At 32.1% G+C, this 22,496-nt stretch overlaps 2 pseudogenes; both read left to right on the plus strand.

Moving 5' to 3' along the window:
* The first annotated feature begins 1,587 nt into the window (after window positions 1–1,587).
* On the plus strand, window positions 1,588–1,704 carry LOC145258574 (5S ribosomal RNA; annotated as a pseudogene).
* A 951-nt stretch (window positions 1,705–2,655) lies between these two features.
* LOC145258393 (5S ribosomal RNA) lies at window positions 2,656–2,772 on the plus strand (annotated as a pseudogene).
* Window positions 2,773–22,496: the final 19,724 nt, after the last annotated feature.

The raw sequence follows: 22,496 nt of genomic DNA on the forward strand, positions 1-22,496 counted from the left end.
CTTAATAGATAGCCATCAATTGCCAATCGGAGGTGGATTTCGTTTTTTTTTTTTTTTTTTTGACTATCCAGGTATTCGCCGGTCTGTATCCGTGTGTCCGTATTAACGTTGGGCTCCTTCGCTAGAAGTCCCGAGTCGTCTCGTCGTTGGCCAATCAACAGGTAGGTTCGCTTAATCACACGTATCTCATTCTTGCGTATTATTATTATTATTATTATTATTATTATTATTATTATTAGTAGTAGTAGTAGTAGTAGTGATAACAGTATTTTTGTCCTTCGTATTTTATCTTTGTATTTATTGAGTTTCTTTTACAATTTATTACACTAATGTTTTCTAGTTAAAACTACCAGGATCATTCTAACATACACACAAAAATACACACACACACACACACACACACACACACACACACACACACACACACACACACACACACACACACATATATATATATTGCATAAGTAGTGAAAATATATTTGCCCTATATATGTTCTTCACTTACTACCTAGCCCCATTCGCGTATTGAGCACTGTTAGAGCAAATACTGAAAGTTGACACACGGAAGATTACATTTCCTCTAAATCTTTTGTGAATACATGAAATTATAATATACACACACGCACATATATACACACGCATTTCCACACACACACACACACACACACACACACACACACACACACACACACACACACATATATATATATATATATATCGTAAACTATGCTACCATTTATTAAAATTGGAGATTTTCTTCGGGAATAAAAAATGAATATTTGTGTAGCTTACTTGCCATAAATATATTTTAATACTATGTGTATCTCTATGCTTGTATATAAGTTCAAATGTCAATATCAACTAGATTGGTCCTTTATCGATACCCCGAAAACACTGGATACTAAATAACAAATGTAAATGCTTTTTTCAGATGCTATTTTAATATTACTAAAACTAAAACATTCGACTAAATAACCGGTTTCTAATGTTTCTTCGGTATCGACGGAGTGTCAGACTAGTGTAAAGTCTTATTTGAGATTTAAATATTACAATTAATCATAAATCAAGTCTGACAAAAGATTATCGATTTCTACTAAAAAAAAAAAGAAAGAAAAAAGAAAAACAACAAAAAAGAAAGATGCACCTGAAGAAGGTGGGGATGGTACATCGATCGAAATATTGCGTAAATAACATCCAAGATAAGAACAGTCGTTAGAATAATCCAAGTAATACAAATTATAAATTCTCATCTTAAAATTCCGTAACAAAATTATACATTAGATGGTGTATACGTGTGTTTGTATGTATATAGATAGATACATGTATGTATATACATACATACATATATATATATATATATATATATACATGAGCGTATGTATGTGTATATATATATATGTATGTGTATATGTGTGTGTGTTCATGGGTTTATATATATGTGTGTGTGTATGTGTATATATGTGTATATATATGTGCTATGTATGTATATATATATATGTGCGTGTGTATGTGTAATTATGTATGTGTGCGTATGTATGTGTGTATATATATACGTGATTGTATATAATATATATATATAATATATACATGTACGGCATAATCACGTTGATACACCGGTTCTCGTCAGATCACCGAAGTTAAGCAACGTTGAGCCTGGCTAGTACCAGACGGGTGACTATTTGGGAATTCTAGGCGCTGTATGTGCTTTCCACTTATCTCGGCATTGTTTCCAGTCGCCCTAAACCTCCTCTGGTATCCGACAATGTCAACTCAGGAAAGTTGTGGTTTGAGATTGCTCAACTCTTGCCACAAAAATTTCACGCGCAGACACCCTTACTGTGGGTATCCATCGTCTGTCATGACTGATGGAAGCCTTTAAGATATGTATATGTACGTGTATGTAAATATACACGTGCGTGTATATATGCATGTGTACACAGACACACACACATGTATATACACACAAGAAAAAGAGAAATGAATGTACGAAAATGACGTAAAAATTATGCATCAGAAGTGTTGGTACGAATATTAGTATTCATATATAAGAATGTCTCATTAGTTAATTTAAATAAAACGAAATTATCAACAATAGAACCTTTCGAAATAGGCAATAAGAAAATAAAATAAAACGTATAAACCGGTATAGAAAGTAGACTGCAAGAGAAATATTGTGAAAATTTTCTTTCCGAATTTATTTCACACAGTTTTTCCCTATACCTATAACACTTGAAATGGTTTCGTCCCTTTATTCGTTAACTATTTTGTGACAGGACGGATTTATATTTATTTACATATGAATAAATGTACATTGATCTTCATTGTAGACTAGAGGATGCGTCTGTGTGTGCGCGCTTTTCATATACATATATTATTAATACTTATGATATAGTACCCCCCCCCCTAAAAAACCTCAAAGAAACTTATCGTTCGTGTTATACATTTACATATGAAAGTGTCGGTGACACTTTATGCCTCAAAATCCAGAACTATATAACCTCGATCCCATAGAAACATAGCGACTTATGAAACCGAATATATCAATCGATAGCAGGATCACGTATACAGATCAATATCTTGTTTTGTTAATGTTACAATAATACTAAATTATGCGTGAAAACAATGTAGAATTCATGTAATCGATACATATTATATATATACGGCATAATCGCGTGGACACACCGGTTCTCGTCAGATCACCGAAGTTAAGCAACGTTGAGCCTGGTTAGTACCAGATGAGTGACCATTTGAGAATTCTAGGCGCTGTATCTGCTCTCCGCTTATCTCGGCATTTGTTTCCAGTCGTCCTGTACATACACTTCACTTGCCACTGGTATTTAACAACGTCGATTCAGGAGAGGTGTGGTTGGAGATTGCGCACCGCCTGCCACAAAAATTCCACGCGCAGGCAACTCTTCCTGAGTATCCATTGTCTCTCAAAGTCTAAAAGAGCCTGTTATATCTATCTATCTATCTATATATATATATAAAAGTGAACGTGTTTGTGTGTGTGTGTCTGTGTACATTTTCCAACGCAATAACTCTGTTAATTTTCAGTTTAAAAACTCGAAATTTGATATATAGGGTACTGCGATTTGGGAAAATCTTTGATCGATTTTCGGGCAGAAATTTGTCCGTTAAGGGGTTAAAGTTCAACGATTTGACCTTTGAGAACTCTACTAAACTCCTCCGCCAATTTTTGGTCTACACACTTGAAATTTTAGATATAGGTTCATTGGACATGGATCTAACTTCATAACATGATTTGAGCCCAAAACATATAATGTTAAGGGGTCATAATAGGTGTCAAAGTTAAAAACAAAATACTGCTTATTGTTTTTGCTCAACATACACCTCCAAACATCCGGGCAACGCCGGGCTGAAATGCTAGTATATATATATATATATATATATATATATATATATATATATATATATAGTAAGTTATAAAATATATATGGCGATTAAGATGCACTGAATATTCCGGTTTCATCCACTCTAGGACTCTTTAGGCTTATTTTATAACTTACTAACTAACTCTACCTGCGTATTGATCACTTTTGAAGTAAATACTTAAAGTTTAGGCATAAATTTATACTTTCGGATATTAATTTTATGCGAGTAAATGAAGTAGTTATATATATATATATATATATATATATATATATATATATATATATATATATATATATATATATATATATATATATATATACGTCAGTCGAAGTCCTCAGAAATGAAGTGGGCCCCTTTCCTGAAGTTAACACTGGTTCTCTCTCTCTCTCTCTCTCTCTCTCTCTTTATATATATATATATATATATATATATATATATATATATGAATAATCCGTTAAAGTTTTCATTTACCTCTAAAACACTGAGTTGAGAACATAATTTTCCCCACTTGACCATTTAAATATGTTATAGTATATATTACTTGTGGTTTCTTGATCCTACTGAATTCCAGGACAAGAATTCATCTAGTCTGGTGGAGAATCCAGTTTTGTGCTGTTACTTGAGGTAAAATCACTTGCAGAAGATGCACCATTCCTCATAAAAGATAGCGTGCATGCACATACTGAGGAATCTTTATTTGGGCCGTGGATAATGTGTGTTTTTTAATATTTTGCTAACTCTGATTCAGTGAAGCTTGCACGCAGGTGGCTATTTAAACCAAGCTCAGTTTTAGATGAATGTTCACAAATGTGGCACAAAAACGGTCTTTTTGCTTAAGGTGCTCGCATGTTTACACTAACATATATATATATATATATAAGTGAAAGTGTGTGTCTGTCTGTGTACATTTCTCTACGCCATAACTCTGTCAATTTTCAGTCTACAGATTCGAAATTTGATATACAGGATATGGAGATTTGTAATACGTTTTCGGCCAAAAATTTGCCTGTTAAGAGGTCAAATTTCAACGATTTGACTTTTAAGAACTCTACCAAACTCCTCGCCAATTTTGGTTATAAACATTTGAAATTTTAGACATAGGTTTCTTGGGCATGGATCTAACTTAATAACATGATTTGAGCCAAAAACAATAAATGTTAAGGGGTCATAATAGGGGTCAAAGTTTTAAAAAATTTGACCTCTGCGGTATCTACCAAATTACTCAGACAATTTCTGGTCTAAATATTTTAAATTTTACATAAAGGGTATTCAGAGATAGGGCAAGCTTTTTAATCGGTTTGGATCGAAAATTTGAGCTACAAATATATAAATGTATGCATGTGTGTCTGCCTAAAACTTTTGACAGAAGCAACGGATTTTCACAAGATCAGTATTGTTTTGAAGCTTGACCCTTCAGACGGCAAATATCGAAAAATTGGGTAAAAACATTAACTTCTTCACTGTTAACTGGGCACTTTTCTACAGTCGCTTTTTTCGTCAATATTTTCGAAAGTCATCCCCTTTTTTCGATTGGCTAGCCTTAATTTAAACCTACGTCACTTTCGGTTTAGCGGTAGTCGTAACAGCAAAGACGTCACGTTTTTGTCCGTTCTTTTCCTACTTCGAGCCTGCCTTCCGACTACCACTTTTTTTTGTTGCTCAACACACACCTCCAAACACACGGGCAACGCCGGGCACCCATGCTAGTATATATATATTAAATATTGTTTTGTTTTACTTGAGGCGAAGTTCTCAGAAACCAAGGGCCCCACTTCCTGTGACTAACACTTGAACTCTATCTGAGATACATACATATTCAAATGTTCCATTAAAGTTCTTTATCTCTCAAACATTGAGTTAAGAAATAACCCGAAATCATAATTTTCCTTTTCCCAATTAACCATCTTCATATGTTGTTGCATATTTTCGTTTTAGTCTCTTGGTCTTACTGGATTCCAGGACTAGAATTTATCTAGTTTGGTGGAGTATCCAGTTCGTGCTATTATTTAAGGTACCATCACTTGGAGAAGGTGCACCGTTCCTTGTAAAAGCTAATGTGGGTTAGCCATAGAAAACAGATCGTATTTGGGCAGGGAATACTATGTGATTTTGAATATTTGGTCAGGGTTTACTTCTAGGGAAAAAGTATCCTCATGCCAAGTTGTCCTGACAAACCCCTGTACAGAGAGACCTTAGACACTCGAGGATAGTATCTAGTAAGCATTCAAGTCCTCTCCAGTAGGCATTCAAGTTATCTCTAGCAGGTATTCAAGTGCTCTCCTATATATATATATATATATATATATATATATATATATATATAAATTTTGCGTAGCGTTTCATGTTTAGGACGGCTACAATATTATAAATGATAATTTCGATAAGAAAACGGACCAAATAAATTACAACATAATTTAACGCATAAATATTAATCTTCATTCGTACAGTTCAAGTCAGTCACGGGTTTAAGAATATCATTAAGCCGTAAACAACGATAACGTCATGGCAAAAAAAAAAAAAAAACCAGTGAAAAATTAGCGGTGGCTAATGGACTGTCAAATCGATTCGAACTAGTTTGGACCGGCATCCAAAATGTATACAGAGGTATGAAAAAAAGAATATATTTCTGAAGATCGAAGTTACTGTGAAACTGCAGTAAAATGTTAAGATAACCCACTTTTAAATATTATATATATAATAAATGATAATTTCTATGTGACTTTAAAAGTCTACAGTAGTTTGATATCAATAATATCAATGGATCAAACACGCACAGACGCGCGCGTATACATATATATATATATATATATATATATATATATATATATATATATATATATATATTCTATGGAAATGTTTTTTGTTAATGATATTTCACCTTTTATTAATACTAATCCTTAATTTATGAAGTTTAATGTAATTACAGAGCATATTACAAATAAATGACAAAAGTCTTTAGTCTCAAGTTTCATGATATTGACCATCTTACAATTTATTCCTTTAAGTACATTGACATTCACAATTCTTGACAGCACCTGTTTCGTAGCGCAAAATTATTTATTCAATTATTATATCAATCATTTATTATTATTATTATTATTATTATTATTATTATTATTATTATTATTATTATTGTTGTTAGATTTATTAATTATATAATAATTGAATAGATAATTTTACGCAGCGGAACAGATGCTGTCAAGAATTGTGAATGTCAACGTGCTTAAAGGAATAAATTGTAAGATGGTCAACATCATGAAACTTGGAATATAGACTTTTATTTATTTGTTATATATGGATAAAGGGTTAGAGAGCGACAGGGAAAAGAAGTAGAGAGATATAGACACACGAAGTAGAAAAAGCAGACGATGAGATAAATGGATAAAAGAAACGCACATATACACGTGCGTGCATGTGTATATGTCTGTATGAATACTGATATTTAATGCAATTTCATGCAAATATTTACTCACTTAAAGAATTAATATATGCATGTGACTGTATAGGTATTATATATATACTAGACTTTTGTCCTTTAAAAATAGGAGAAAGTTAGAGCCCGTTGACGTATAATGAGAGCTTTTTTTTCAGTACTGTTTCGCTGTATCACAACTCCTCAGTGCGGCTATAAGAGCAACTGCCTCAAGACAGGATTGGAATTCGGTTGGCTAGGCAATAGTCAGCGCTTCTCACCGTTACAATATTTGGTTGCTGCTAAGAGGGGGGCAGGTATGTGTGCATAGAAATATTTATATTTTAAGGATATCCGGTGCGAAAGCAGGCCCCACGATATTATTGTGCCATGTCAGATCAAACTATAACATAACTATCTTAGTAATCTGGTGAATGTACTTTTAGGATATATCTGATTATGGGTTCTAGGGGGGGCCTGTAACTAAAATCCTTGCACGACAGTATTATATATTGCCATTCTATGAACGCCCGGTGCGAATGTATCCACCACAATATTATTGTAGCACTGTATTTGAAAAAAACAAAACAAAACAAAACAAACAACAAAAAAAACAAACAAACATATACTACACTTTCACGCTGATTCTAACTCGTACGCAAAGGAAGTTATTTTAGCTAGTTTCACGTTTCACACAAAAACATGATCTGATGAAAAAAAAAATATACTTTTTTATTTTTGCATTGATTCTTCAGCAATCGGACGATTCCACTTAAAAAAAGGGTTGGAGGGTGATAACATAAAATTGCCTTAGCATATTGTTATATAGTTTAGTGGCACTCTGGAAATTCCACGGTGCTTTCTACACTAATGCGTACAATTTGCTGTTAATTGCAATATTCACCATAAAAAGAAAACGGTCAGTCAAAAACTATTCAAAAGCGAACAAAACAAAAAAACAAACAAACAAAAACTTTAGTTACATTTCAATAAAACAAATTTATTTAAAACTGTATTAATCTAATTATTTTTAAAACTAAAAATACTCTGATTTCTTATAATAAAAAACAATTGTCAGCAAGATGCTATTCAAACCAATAAAATGAATGTCAATTTCAAAAGAGTATATTTATATAAAGTAAAATATATTTATTAAAAATTGTATCGTTTTAGTTGACGGGGACGAGGGAATATGATTTCGTAATAATTGTGTATATGCGTGTGTGTGTTCGTATGTGTATATATACACATACGCACACACTGTCTGTATGTATACATACGTATGTCTATAACCGTATGTCTATATATACGCATGTGTGTGTATGCATGTGTGCCTGTATAAATACACATGTGTATGTGTGTGTATATACATGTGCGTATATATACACATGTGTATGTGCGTGCGTATATACATGTGTGTGTATATATACACATGTGTATGTGTGTATATATACATGTGTGTATATATACATGTGTGTATGTATACATGTGTGTATATATACATGTGTGCATATATACATGTATGTGTGTATATATATATATATACATGTGTGCATATATACATGTATGTGTGCATATATACATGTATGTGTGTATATATACATATATGTGTGTGTATATATACATGTGTGTATATATACATGTGTGTATATATACATACATGTGTGTGTATATATGCATGTGTCTGTGTATAAATACATGTGTGTGTATATATATATGCGTGTGTGTATATATACATGCGTGTATGTGTGTATATATATGCGTGTGTGTATATATACATGCGTGTATGTGTGTATATATATGCGTGTGTGTATATATACATGCGTGTATGTGTGTATATATATATGCGTGTGTGTATATATACATGCGTGTATGTGTGTATATATACATGCGTGTATGTGTGTATATATACATGTGCGTATGTGTGTATATACATACATGTGCATATATATGCATGCGTGTATGTGTGTATATATACATGTACGTATGTGTGTATATATACATGTGTATATATACATGTGTGTATGTATACATGTATATATATACATGTGTGTGTGTATATATACATATGTGTATACACGTATGTATATACACACATACACTTGCTGGTATATATATATACATGTGTGCATGTGATATATATATATATATGCATGCCTATATTATATAGTACACGACTACAAGGAGTGCTTTTCAAAAGTAATTTCATTTAAAATATTAAATAAGCCACTCCTAAGGTTTACCCGAAGCCGTTTCGCTTGATTCGAAATTACTGCCAAATTATGTCATCTTTATATTTGCAGTAATGACATATTCATTACGGCTTACTTCATTCTATTAATCGAGCTGAATTATGCGTCTATGCTGTATTTCCTAATTTTTCTGAAAATTGGTTGCCAAGGATACCAGTTTTGAACATCTGTTAGTAATATATATATATATATATATATATATATATATATATATATATATATATATATATATATATATATATATATATATATACACTTAAATATTCAAGTTATATTATGATGATCAGTATTGGTTAGGAAATACTTGGAACGCTATAGTAAAAACAAAAATTATAAGGTTTCGAATCGACGACGCCATAAAATTGGAATGCATGCGAACTTGCAATTCACATTTTCACAGAACTATAAGCTTACTATTTTTTTAGTGCTATCGGTTCCACTTAGGGATCTCTCCACATAGATCTAAAATAGTTCGATTCTCTAAAATAAATAAATAACATGCAATAACATAAAATATAAGTTCTTTCTAGAACAGAAATATTTTAGTTGAAATATTTTCATCCATTTTTTTTTAATAAAAAAAAAAGAAAGATTTTTTTAAATAAAACAAAAGATTTTTTTATTATTGTAAACAGTACTAAGTCTTTTTTTTTTTCGGTCGGCTAAAAAGAAACACTAAAAATGCCGGAACATTTGTTTCTAGTGTTATTTTCACGTACTTTTACGTTTAAAAGTTTTCAAAAAGGTTAAAGAACTCGTGAATTCGATCAAGAAGACTTGGATACCAATTCTTCTTTGTTAATCTGGCGCTTCTTAGATCAACTGTTTAATTGTGATACTACGAAGCACGTACAACTTCTGCTTTATTTAATCTGACAAGTTAGATTGTCCACGTTTCGTCATCCATGACTGGGAGGAAATCTTAAGCAATTCTTTAAAATACAGGCTGGTCGCTAGAAAAGCGGGAAATTTGTCAAACAACGACTTACTTTTACAAAGAATAATTTTTACAATTTTTTTTCAAAGCTAAATGTTATATCATACTCAGATACTCAAAATGTCGCCCGCGCACTTCACTGCAGCGTCTTAACCTAGATAACCAACAAAAAAAAACAATAAAAAAATAGCAATCACGCATTTTATTCATGATCCAAGCTGACCTTCAAATTTCCCGCTTTTCTAGCGACCAACCTGTATTATCATTTGTATTTAGGAGTGAGTCTTCAACCGCCAGAAGGCTGTCGCTTAGAACCAATCATTACTAAGCATTTTATGTGATCAGATTCCAAAATTCAACATGAAGATTTTTGAATTTTGCAAGACACATCTTTGGCTTCAGTTTTAACTGATCATAAGTCATATTTTGTTTTTACTTTTGAAAGCATTACTATGTATTAGGTACACTATAACAATCAACAGAAAACTGGCTTTATGATAATAAATACAAATCGGAAAGTTATGTCGGCCGAAACGTAGTGAGGATGCTAGTAATTCAAATCTAATTTAATAAACTCATATTTGTCTGTGTTCATTTTTATTTTAAAAGTGCATCACCTCCGAGACGCAACGTCACAGACTTATTTCACTTCAACGTAAAGTGCTCGACAATAAGAACAGCGTTCTTAAAAAGGCTGACGTAATTATTACTGGAATTATTTTTGTATCTACAGACACTAGTTACTCCTTTCCGGAATCATCAGTGTAGGAAATCACGATTACCACCGGTCGGAAGATTCGATCCCGGCTACGTGTTATATATATATATATATATATATATATATATATATATATATATATATATATATATATATATATGTGTGTATGTCTGTCATCCGCATACAGTACTGTTTCGCTGTTTCACAGCTCATCAGTGCGGCTAGAGAAACAAATACCTCAGGTCAGGATCGAAACCCGATCGCCCAAACCACAGTCGGAGCTTCTAACCGTTGCGCTATTAACAATGTTTTGACATTGTCCAAAGTACCTAAGCTCAATTTGTTTACACAAAGAGCATCACTTCATACGCTAATGATGATTTGTGTATCACTTCCTAAATGCTCAACCTAAGGTAAGGAGCATTATAATATATATATATATATATATATTTATTCAGTAGTATAGTAGTTCGTAGTAGACGACCTTGTTCAAGTGTGCACGGACTTGCTGATTTTAATACTCGAATTTTTAATCGATTGTCATCGACTCGCTATATATTAATTTCTCATCACCTAACGCCGTTTATTGTATATTTTAGTTTTCACTTTTAATTCTCATTTTTGTTTCTTCGCACTTTTACTTCAACACCTGAAGATGATTTGTGGACGAATCGAAAGCGCTCGTGACAGCAACAATAATGGAGCTTTTCTTAATATTTTTGATTTTGATATAAAAAAGATTATACGGAAAATAGAAAAATTGCATTTAATAATATTTGCTTAAATGAAAAAATGCTGCCTAAATATACCAATTTCATATATATATATATATATATATATATATATATATATATATATATATATATATGCGTGTGTAAGATTCTCGCTATTACTTGTCTTATTTGTTTATTTACTCGCTCTTAATCGATTATTTATTTACATGAAATGCAATGGTTTAAAATGAAAATAGACCTACAAATCTTTTTCCAAAATTATTTCATTACAGAATTAAATTAGAATGTAATTTAAATCATTACACCACAAAAAAGAACATCATTATAAAACCATATGTGAGATCTCGAAGAAGGTGAAGGATCCTCAATAGTAGAATGGAAAATATCACGATAGTCAAAGGCAAGGCAAATATTACGACAAACCGTGTTGATTATGCCTGAACGAGAAACTGGAAATGTTACACTTAATAAAAAATTACTAAATCCGTGAAAGGAAATAGCAATTAACTGCAGATATAACATAACATTTACTTTATGGTAACAGTAACAACAGCACAACAGCACAACAAAAATAGACTAAATACGTACAAACACCAAAAATAAAAAAAGTAAATCTTATGGTGATAGACAAAAATATAGGATAGATAAAAGATTTTAGTTTCAACATTTCAGGGTAATGTCACATTTTGTTAATTTAGCTCACTTAAAAATAGGGAACGCCAAATACGTACTCAAACAAAAAGTTTGACACCCATTGTCTTATGTAAGTAAAAGCTACTTAGATCTAAAAGATAGCGCAAACCGTACATCCACGCAATTTGGCCTGATGATTTGTCTAATAAATGAAGTACAAGTGTTTCTGGTTAGCTTATACAAGCATGTAGACCCAACGTTGCCAGGGATTGAATAATGATCCACGAAAGTTTCACACTTCCCTATTTTTATTGTCATTGAAATCGGTGAAATTTCCCATTTTTCGATCGAATCGATATATTGTCTGGCGCTAGTTTGGGACCCATGGCAATGCACCAGAAGGAAGCTTCACATGCTTCCCCGCAGTAACTTAGTTCACAATACATTGCATTCTACATTGCACTGTTGAGAACTTACTGTTGATTTTTATGAAAGTATTTTTATATATAATTGTTTGAATTAAAGTTTAGAAAAGCAAACGTCAAGTATCATGCTTCAATTTTGCTCTAAACGGAAATATTCATTCCGAACGCGTTTCTGTCATATGAAAGAACCTGCTGCTAATTTTATGAATTGGATCTTTCAATTTTTGTGGTAATTGGATTATTTCGATTACCGATACTTAGCGATACAAAACCTACCTAAGAACATTGTAAAGCACATAATGTCCCTTCGTGTGTAATTTCAATAAAAATCGTCCCAGCCGTTTTGGAGTTCATAGTGATCGACTTCACACAAACATACAAACACAAACACTTGCACACACACACACACTACTCCTTTTATATAATAGTAGAGGCAGAGATATCTCATAACACACACACACACACACACACACACACACACACACACACACACACACACACACACACACACACACACATATATATATGTTGTGATTTATCACAGCCTCCAAAGACAATTCAGTACCAGAGGCAAGTTTGCGTATGTTAACTTCAACACATTCGCCTTCAGCGCTAAACCAAATTTGAGAAATTGATTTTTATGCTTTATTATGTATATATATGTATATATCTGTATGTATATATGTGTGTGTGTATGTATATGTGTGTATATGTATATATGTGTGTGCATGTATATGTGTGTATATGTGTATATCTATAGGTGTATGTATATATGTGTGTATATGGGAATGTATATATGTGTGTTTATGCATGTATATATGTGTATGTATATATGTGTATATATATGTATATATATTATAGAAAAATGCGAGCATGAAAAGTAATATGGTTAAGCTTAAACATGGAAAGTAAGAGACTAGTTTTTAAAACTGGAAAAGAAAAGGGCAAGGTATTCCAGTAAAATATAATAAATTTATAACTTAAAATATTGCAGTATTAAGAATTGATTTTATAATGTTACAAACTGTATTTAAAAAATTTTTAATGCTGCAATATTTTAAATTATAAATCTATTATATTTTACTAGGATACCTTGTCCTTTTCTTTTCCAGTTTTAACAACTAGTCCTTTACTTTTCCATGTTTAAGCTTAACCATTTTACTTTTCTTGCTCGCATTTTTCTATAATCCATGATTTTTCCAGGCTTCCTATAAATTCCCTTGTTCATTGTTTAATTTTATTCTTCTTTTTTTTTTTTTTTGCTCCCATAAGCGTATATGGAATAATAATGTACGGCACTCGTCTGCTTTCAATAAAACCTCCCAATTATCCCCCCTTTTATGCTTTTGTTGAAGCGACGTGGTTACTATTGAAAACCAGTCATAAAAAAAGCGTCGCTCACCTCCTTACATAATTTTACGATTTTGAACACCAGAGAATTGATCATAACTTCTGTTTTATTGAACGAAAATTGAAATTTCTTTCAGAAAATAGATTAGAAGGTGGTCTATAAACTGTAATAATTGTTTGAAATTTGGTCGAAAAACGAGTGAGCGGTAAAGCTTTAAAACAGTTCTAAATGACTAATATATATATATATATATATATATATATATATATATTAGTCATTCAAACATGGTAGTTTTTGACTATATGGTTAAGTGGCAGCTTCACAGCTTACTCATTTTGCGACCAAATTTCAAACAAACTTTAAAGTTATATTTTCCATTCTCAGCAATATTTTGAAAAAAAAAAAAAATTCAATACGCGCTCATTAAAAGAGAAGTTATAATAAAAGTGTTGGTGCTTAAAAGTTCCCAGGATATGCAAGGAACGTGAGAGACAGTTTCTCCTGGTTAGCTGTTGGTTTCCCTAGCAATTTTTCCAACATTGTCGTTTTATCTCCAGTTTCCAACGTTTTTTCCCCCGTAAAAACACGGTATTTTAATATATTAGTAATATAATGCTAGTATTAATATAAATGAGTTACAATTTCTATGTCTGTATTATCTTATTCTTTTATTGTAATTAATATGTTTTTGTATATATAAACAATTTATAAATAAATATAAAGGACAGCGAAGACTTTAGGATTATTATTGTGTTAAATGTCAACAACAATATAGAAAGGTTTGAATGATATATATATTCATAATTATTAATTTAGACCTACATACACAAGTGTTTAATGCTTGTAATGTGTAGTAACAATTCATGTCGGTAACGTATACGTTTTTATTTAATTACATGTACATATTTATTTATATAATAATTATTCATTTAGCCTTATATACACTGGCGTTTCATGCTTATGCAATCATCAGTGTAGGGAAACAATTCCTACCCGTAATATATATATGTATATATGTATATATATATGTACTTATTTATTTATTATTTTTAAAAACAGTCTACGGACACGCGCGTTTCGAAGCCCTACTCCTCTTCAGCGTAGCTTGACTGTTGGTAGGATTCGAACCTTGGACCTTATATATTTCAGTCCAGCGCTCTAATCCACTGCGCTATGTTACCAGAGACAATTTACTGCTTCGTTTTTATCGTTCATCTGTTTTAAGTGGTTTTTGTTTTGATATATGTTTTATTTAATTGTATATACATATATATTCATATATATAATAATTATTTATTTAGCCCTGCATATACTAGTGTATCATGCTTACGTAATAATCAGTGTAGTGTAACACATCTAGCCAGTAATAAATATATCTATACGTTATTTACTGAATTATATATATATTGTTATATAATAATCAATTTACACTTACATACACTAGTGTTTCATGATTACACAATCATCAGTGTAGGTAATAGTTTCTGCCGGTAATATATATATATATATATATATATACATATATATATATATATATATATATATATATATATATATATGTTTTTTTTATTGAAATATATATGCATGTATATTTATAAAAAATTTACTAATTTAAACCTAAATACCCACCATATACGTTTTACTCATTTAGAACTGCTTTAAAGCTTAACCGCTCCCACATTTAGCGACCAAATTTCACAAGATTTTTTACAGTTAATCGATCTTCTATTGAGCTATAATTTGAAAAAGAAAATTTCAATTTTGTACATTAAAACAAAAGTTATAATAAAGTTACTGGTGTTCAAAAGTTCTCAGAATATGCAAGGAACGTGAGAGACGATTTCTTCTGATTGGCTGTTGGTTACAATAGCACCTTTTTCACTATTGCCGTTTTATAGAGACGATTTCTTCTGATTGGCTGTTGGTTTCCATAGCAACATTTCCAACATTTCTCTTCAGTTTTCAATTTTTTTTTCTCGTAAAAACACGTTATTTTAATATATAAATATATACGATGTACAATTTCTATAATGCATGTATCATCTGATTCTTTTATTGTAATAAATACTATTTTTGCATGTACAAATAATTCATAATTAAAGGTAAAGAAAAGCGAAGACTTTATGATTTTTATTGTGTTAATTAAAAACAATAATATAGAGAATTGTGTTTGTTTTCTTCTCTGATTATAACACTTATGACAACGAGGGATTTTGAGTGTCGTTTATCTTGGTGTCTGTACCTAGCAGGAGAAAAAGAAAGGGTAAACCTTTAATCAAAGTTTTACCAAGTCGTCGAAATAGCAGGAATGTCGCCCCGTGATATAATTGTATCCCTTTTGTTAAAACTATAAAGGCATTTATCTAAGTAATCCGGTTAATGCAGTGTCAGAATATATCTGATTATTACGGCTTATCTCCAATATTCTTACAGAAGTCTGGCATATTACCATTATATGGAGGACCTCACAATATAATTATACTATCTTTAGACAGAACAGATACTAACCTTGGATTCTAGTCAGAAGACCAAGAATATATATTTTAGTTTCATGTACGACCCAAAATCGGCCCTGTCGGTGGGGCATTAGAATACACGACTGCCCCCCTGCAGAGGGTAAAAGTCCCTCAATGGGGGTCCTGGATATGACCTTAAATTATATCCAGTGGTGAGGCCCCAGCTTGTGGGCTTTGGGGGAGTGTGGAGCCACCCTTTAATTACCATTGCTCCCAGGTCCACTCTGACTCGGAGTGGTAGTACCTGTTAGGGTCCCAACTATGGGTTAAATAGAAACCGATGTGAAAACAACAAATATATTCTATTAAAAAAATTTTTTCTTCAAAATCTTTGGATTCGGCATTAAATAACCCGAAAAGGGTTGATATGCCGTAAAACAAAAACAACCAACCAACCAACCAACCAACGACCCAAAATCCACATCACTTTTTTTTTTTAATATATATTTTTTAAATTGTGCTTTCGGTGATCGGGAGATCCTATTTATAATAAAAAGAGGGTAGAAGGTGATAACGTACTACGAAATTATACTAATAATTTAATCCATAGTATGTTATCACCTATCCTCCTTTTTAAATGAATAGGATCTCCCGATCGAATATTTTACAATTTAGAAACCGTGACACACGTAGGTACGTTAACGGTAATACAGCATTTGAGTCCCCTAGCACCGCTCTGCGACTTCTAGTTTCGGAGAGTAATAGAAAGTTTGAAAGTATAGAGACACAAACCGACATACAAACATAGAGCCATTTATATATTAGATTTCATAAGCCACCTGATATTCTGTTCTAAAGTTCTGCTGGAGGACTATGTCATACGATTAGCCATTATCGAGTGTGTAAATGTCTCTACTGATCTATCTGTAAACAGTTGAATATAGAATGTAGCAGAAAGTCGTGGGAACATACACGAGAAAGAACAGTTGTAAATCGGTCGTACACAACCAAGGAGGGCGAATCAAGCTTAGAAGTTAGTATCCCCAATGATGCTGGTTTAAACAGAGCTGAAAGAAAACAGATAACAAACTACCAAGTTCTTATGTTGGACATGAATAAAAACTGGAATCTGAGCAAGATCTCCACCATTTCAGTAATTATTGAAGTTACCAGATTAAAAAAAAATACTTGGCAAAAAATAACCGATGAACTAATTGCAAGGGAAATACAAAGAATCGCAATTATAGGGACGTTTATAACCTTAAAACAAATATCTTCGTTGGAATATCTGAAATTGCGGGTGAATGTCTGGCATCCGGTAGGATGCCTCATCCCTATTAGACCTAAATCTTCTCTTCTTCTCTTCTCTCTTCTATCTTCTATTCTATCTTCTATCTTCTTCTTCTATTCTATCTATATAAATAAAATGAACTCATCTTTTCCCGTTTGATTTTGACATTAATAGGATTAAAAATCAAGATATTTCATGCAAATATAATATGCACAAATGGCAGAACAATATCTGAGCTGTGTTATAGGCTTATTATTTCTCAAATTCCTCGATAATCTTAGATTTCTATACTTTTTCTGCTGAGAAGTCACGGCCAAAATCGGTTAAGATCAATGGAAGTGGTAAAATATTTTTCTCTAATAAATTCCTCCTCCCCCTGCCACCACTTAACACCGTTTGGGGATCGTTCACAAGGGACAGTTGAGAAGAGAACACCGGTTTGGCTTCGTAGTTCTTTCATGTGAAGTTATTTAAAATCACTAAACTAAGCTGCAGTGCACTGTGGCGTAGTGGTTAGCGTGCTGGACAATTCACATTATTTTCACGTTCGCGCCGACCTACCGTAGTCGTTTTTTTTTTGTTTTTTTTCCTAAACAACTGGAATGGACTTTTAACGTTGCAGATGTTTTTGTTTTTTTGTTTTTTTTTTCACTTTATTTTCCTACTTTTACTCATGACTTCCTACTTACCTACCATAACATTTTTTAAAACTCCCCCCCCCCCGTCCCGGAAACAAACACTCGGGCAACGCCGGGTACCCCCGCTAGTAATAAAATAAAAAAAGAAAGAAAATTAACGTAAACATAGTAAGCACTACAGCAGTGGACACAATAGTTTTTTTCTTTATGTTTACTTTTTTTTTTTAGTCACTACGCGTTCATCATTGATTTATTTTACATTTTCTTTTATATGCGATGTCTCCATTTTGTCTCGAAAGACAATGGATACCCTCTGTAAGGGTAGCTGCAAGGGGAAACTGTACGGCAAGGGTTGCACAATCCTTAACAAAATCTCTCCTGAATCGGCACTGTTTGAGTTCAGCGGCAAAGAGGAGTCCAGGACGACTGAAAACAATGCCGAGATAACCGGAGAGCGCATTCAGCACCTGGAATTCCCAAATGGTCACCAATTTTAGTACTGACCAGGCCTAATTTTGCTTAACTTCGGTGATTCAGTGTGCCAACGTGATTATGCCGTACACAAAATTATTTTATATAGCACGCTGTCAAAAAATATTTCTTAAAAACGGTTTGCATGTTAAAAATGAGTAAAAAAAAAATAAATATGGACGCCTTCTGCATGAGCAAACAAAATAAACTGCGATTATTTTTTTTTCTCTTTTCAACAAACGATCTATACGTTAAGAACCGATCTGCTTCATTCCATATCCGCCATTTAAAAAGTTTTTCCGTGTTGTATGGGAGGCGGTTTAAAAGAAACGCCTGCCATTTTTTCCCGCCCGAATTGACTAGAGGGTATTACAAATTGCATTATTATGATGGCTAAACTTATGCATTCAGGACCTGAAAGTTTCATTTCTCTGTTGCAGATATTGACGGTGTGAGACTATAAGAAAGTTAGTTCTGTCATGGACGTGCGTGTGAAGCAGAGATGGGCAATTGAATTCCTCCATGCAGAAAAAATTTGGACCTATCCATATTAACCGGCGCCTATTGAACTTTTGCGAATAATGTCTGTTCTGTGGATTGACACAACCCTTCCAAGGATTACTGTATTCTTTCAGGAGGAATGGTATAATGATGTGCAAGCAAAAATATATTTAAGAAAACTGTTGTTTAAACGCGAAATACACGCACGTTAAGACGGTCAATAGTGCTCAAACAAACCGAAATCTTGATTTCGCACAAGGCCAGTTGACCGCATTTATTTTCCAAACAGTGCTCAACTTAAAGAACTTTCTTCATAAATAGGTTAAAAAAGTATAACTAATTGTTTTTATACCGACAGGCACACGTGTTTCATTGCTACTTGTCGGGAGATTCGAAATCAGCTACAAAGTCGCCTTATATATATATATATATATATATATATATATATATATATATATATATATATATATATATATATATATATATATATAATTTAAAGGAGATTAGAATAATAGTCTAAAGAGCTAAGTGTATTTTAATGTAACAGTGAAATTACTAGTTTAATTAAAATACAGGAAATGCTCGTTGTAATTTAGATATATAATAAGCTCGATAGTTAAATGTCCTAGAGCTAATTCAATATTAAGTAAAGTGATTTTCAATTTAAAAATTAAAAAAAAAAATTTTAAATTTAAAAATCAATTTTTTAAATTTAAGTAAAGTGATTTTCAATTTAAAAATTTGATTTTTAAATTAAAATTTTTTTTTTTTAAATTGAAAATCACTTTACTTAATATATATATATATATATATATATATATATATATATATATATATATAATATAAATCTCACCAATATGTTTAAATGTATGTATGAATGTATGTATGTTTGTATGTCTCGCTAAAAATTTCGACAGAGGCGACTGATTCTCATGAGGTTAGTATCGTTTTGAAGCTCGACCCTTTGGACGACAAATATCGAAACATTAGATAAAAACATTAATTCCTTCACCCTCAACTGAGCACTTTTCTACTGGGAAGGGTCGCTTCTTTCGCCGATATTTTCGAAACTCATCGCCTCTATTCGATGGTCTAGCCTTAATTTAAATCTACCTCACTTCCGGATTGGCGATGGGCGCAATAGCAAAGACGTCACGTTTTTTTTCACGTTATTTTCCTCCTTCGCGGTACGGGTTAGAGCCTTCCTGCCTACTACCACTTTTTTTTCACTCAACACACACCTCGAAAAACCCTGGCAAGTATCCCTGCTAGCGAATATATATATATATATATATATATATATATATATATATATATATATATATATATATATATATATATATATAAGATAAACAGCATTTCTTTTAATAAGTTTATTGATGAGCAAATTCTTTTCAATTCCTATGTACACTCTTCCGGTGAAAACAACCAGAAAATTAATTTTACAATTTTCTAAATCAGTCAAATATGTGCGGCAAGAAACAAAATTAACGGACGTGTAATTATTTTTATGGAATTCGCGCAAAAATATGAACCAATCGTTCGGCTTCTTTAATATTTCCCCATTTTAAACGAAACTCTTTTGTAAACAAGACAACCTAAAAATAGATACGGAACGACACGTGTAAATAAATAAAACATTATTTCTATCAAAATAGAATCCATATGTATGTGAACCTAAGTCCACGAACACAAGAGCTACTACACACAAGAACTCGCGTTATTTTGTATATATACACGCACATAAATTATTTTGTGTGCGTATATGTATATAGTATGTATATAGTATGTATATATCATGTATAATACGAGGTACCTTAAATAAGTTTCCAGATTTTTTTGTGCAGGCATTAAAAATTGTCGTAGACTCTTGAAAATTCAATTTGTTATTGCTATATATCTTACGAGATGACTGACCAATTTTTATGATTTCAGTTTTAAATGAAGAGCTACAGCAGGAATTTGAATACACCCTACTAAAGCCTGATTGTGAATTAAAAAATATATAATCTGAACATATGGTCACTTTAGAAGAATAATATGCAATAAAAATCTGTTGTAAACTTGGATAAATGCTACATAAACGTATGGAGTGCTTCAGACTGATTTTGCACCATCTTGCATGAATCGGGCATCAGTTTTTGAATGGCATAAGAGATTCAAGGAAGGCAGAGAGTATGTGAGGGATGAGTAGAGGTGTGTGGGGAGTAAAGAAGTAAAAAAAATCGGAGTTCATTGGCCAAATAAAGAATTTCAATGATAAGGATCTTCGTGTGTATATAGAGACAATAAGTTCACAGCTTGATGTCAGTGTGGGAACTGTACGTACAATTATTCGCGAGGAACTGAAAATGCGGAAGATTTACACGAAGTTTGTCCTAATGGTGCAGTCCACAAGTCCATCCTTGTCACTGACTATTTGACCAAGATGGACATTAAGACAGATCATTGACCTTCTTATGGGGTGAGCCCCCCTCCAAAAAAAACCGGCCCCAACTCTAATTAGGCCCAGTTTCTTAGTGTTTTGTCCGAAAGAAATCAAACTTTGGTCATAACTAGTTTATTATATTCAAAACATCACATCAAAACACTAGGGTCTTTGGTCTTTTTTTCTCCGTTGACTGTAAAATGCTCAGAAAAACAATTGAATGTCCTGTTTTTTTTTGGGGGGGGGTCACCCTGTAGTCAAAACCCCACTTCCTGTAACTTTTTGGTTATTCCGTAAGTACAAGAGCTTAGAGGCTATCGTTATTAAAAAAACGAAGAGATGAAAGGCAATGGCGAGAGCCACTGACACGTCCATACAAGAGGACTTTCATGAGCCTTTCCAGAAGTTGTTGAAACTGTACAACAATATTATTGCATATTAATATCATATTTAAGCGTACTTTACGACTCAACGCCAGACAGCCGGATAATATATATATATATATATATATATATATATATATATATATATATATATATATATATATATATATATATACAGGGTGTCCACAAAGTCTGGCTACATTATGTAACCAGACTTTGTGGAAGCATCCTGTATATATATATATATATATATATATATATATATATATATACAGGATGCTTCCACAAAGTCTGGTTACATAATGTAGCCAGACTTTGTGGACACCCTGTATATATATATATATATATATATATATATATATATATATATATATATATATATATATTATCCGGCTGTCTGGCGTTGAGTCGTAAAGTACGCTTAAATATGATATTTTAATTTATCCATATTTCGTATTTATTCTCTATTA

This window comes from Euprymna scolopes, chromosome 33 (genome assembly GCF_053919585.1).
Source record: "Euprymna scolopes isolate OS-2025 chromosome 33, ASM5391958v1, whole genome shotgun sequence".
NCBI lineage: Eukaryota > Metazoa > Mollusca > Cephalopoda > Sepiida > Sepiolidae > Euprymna > Euprymna scolopes.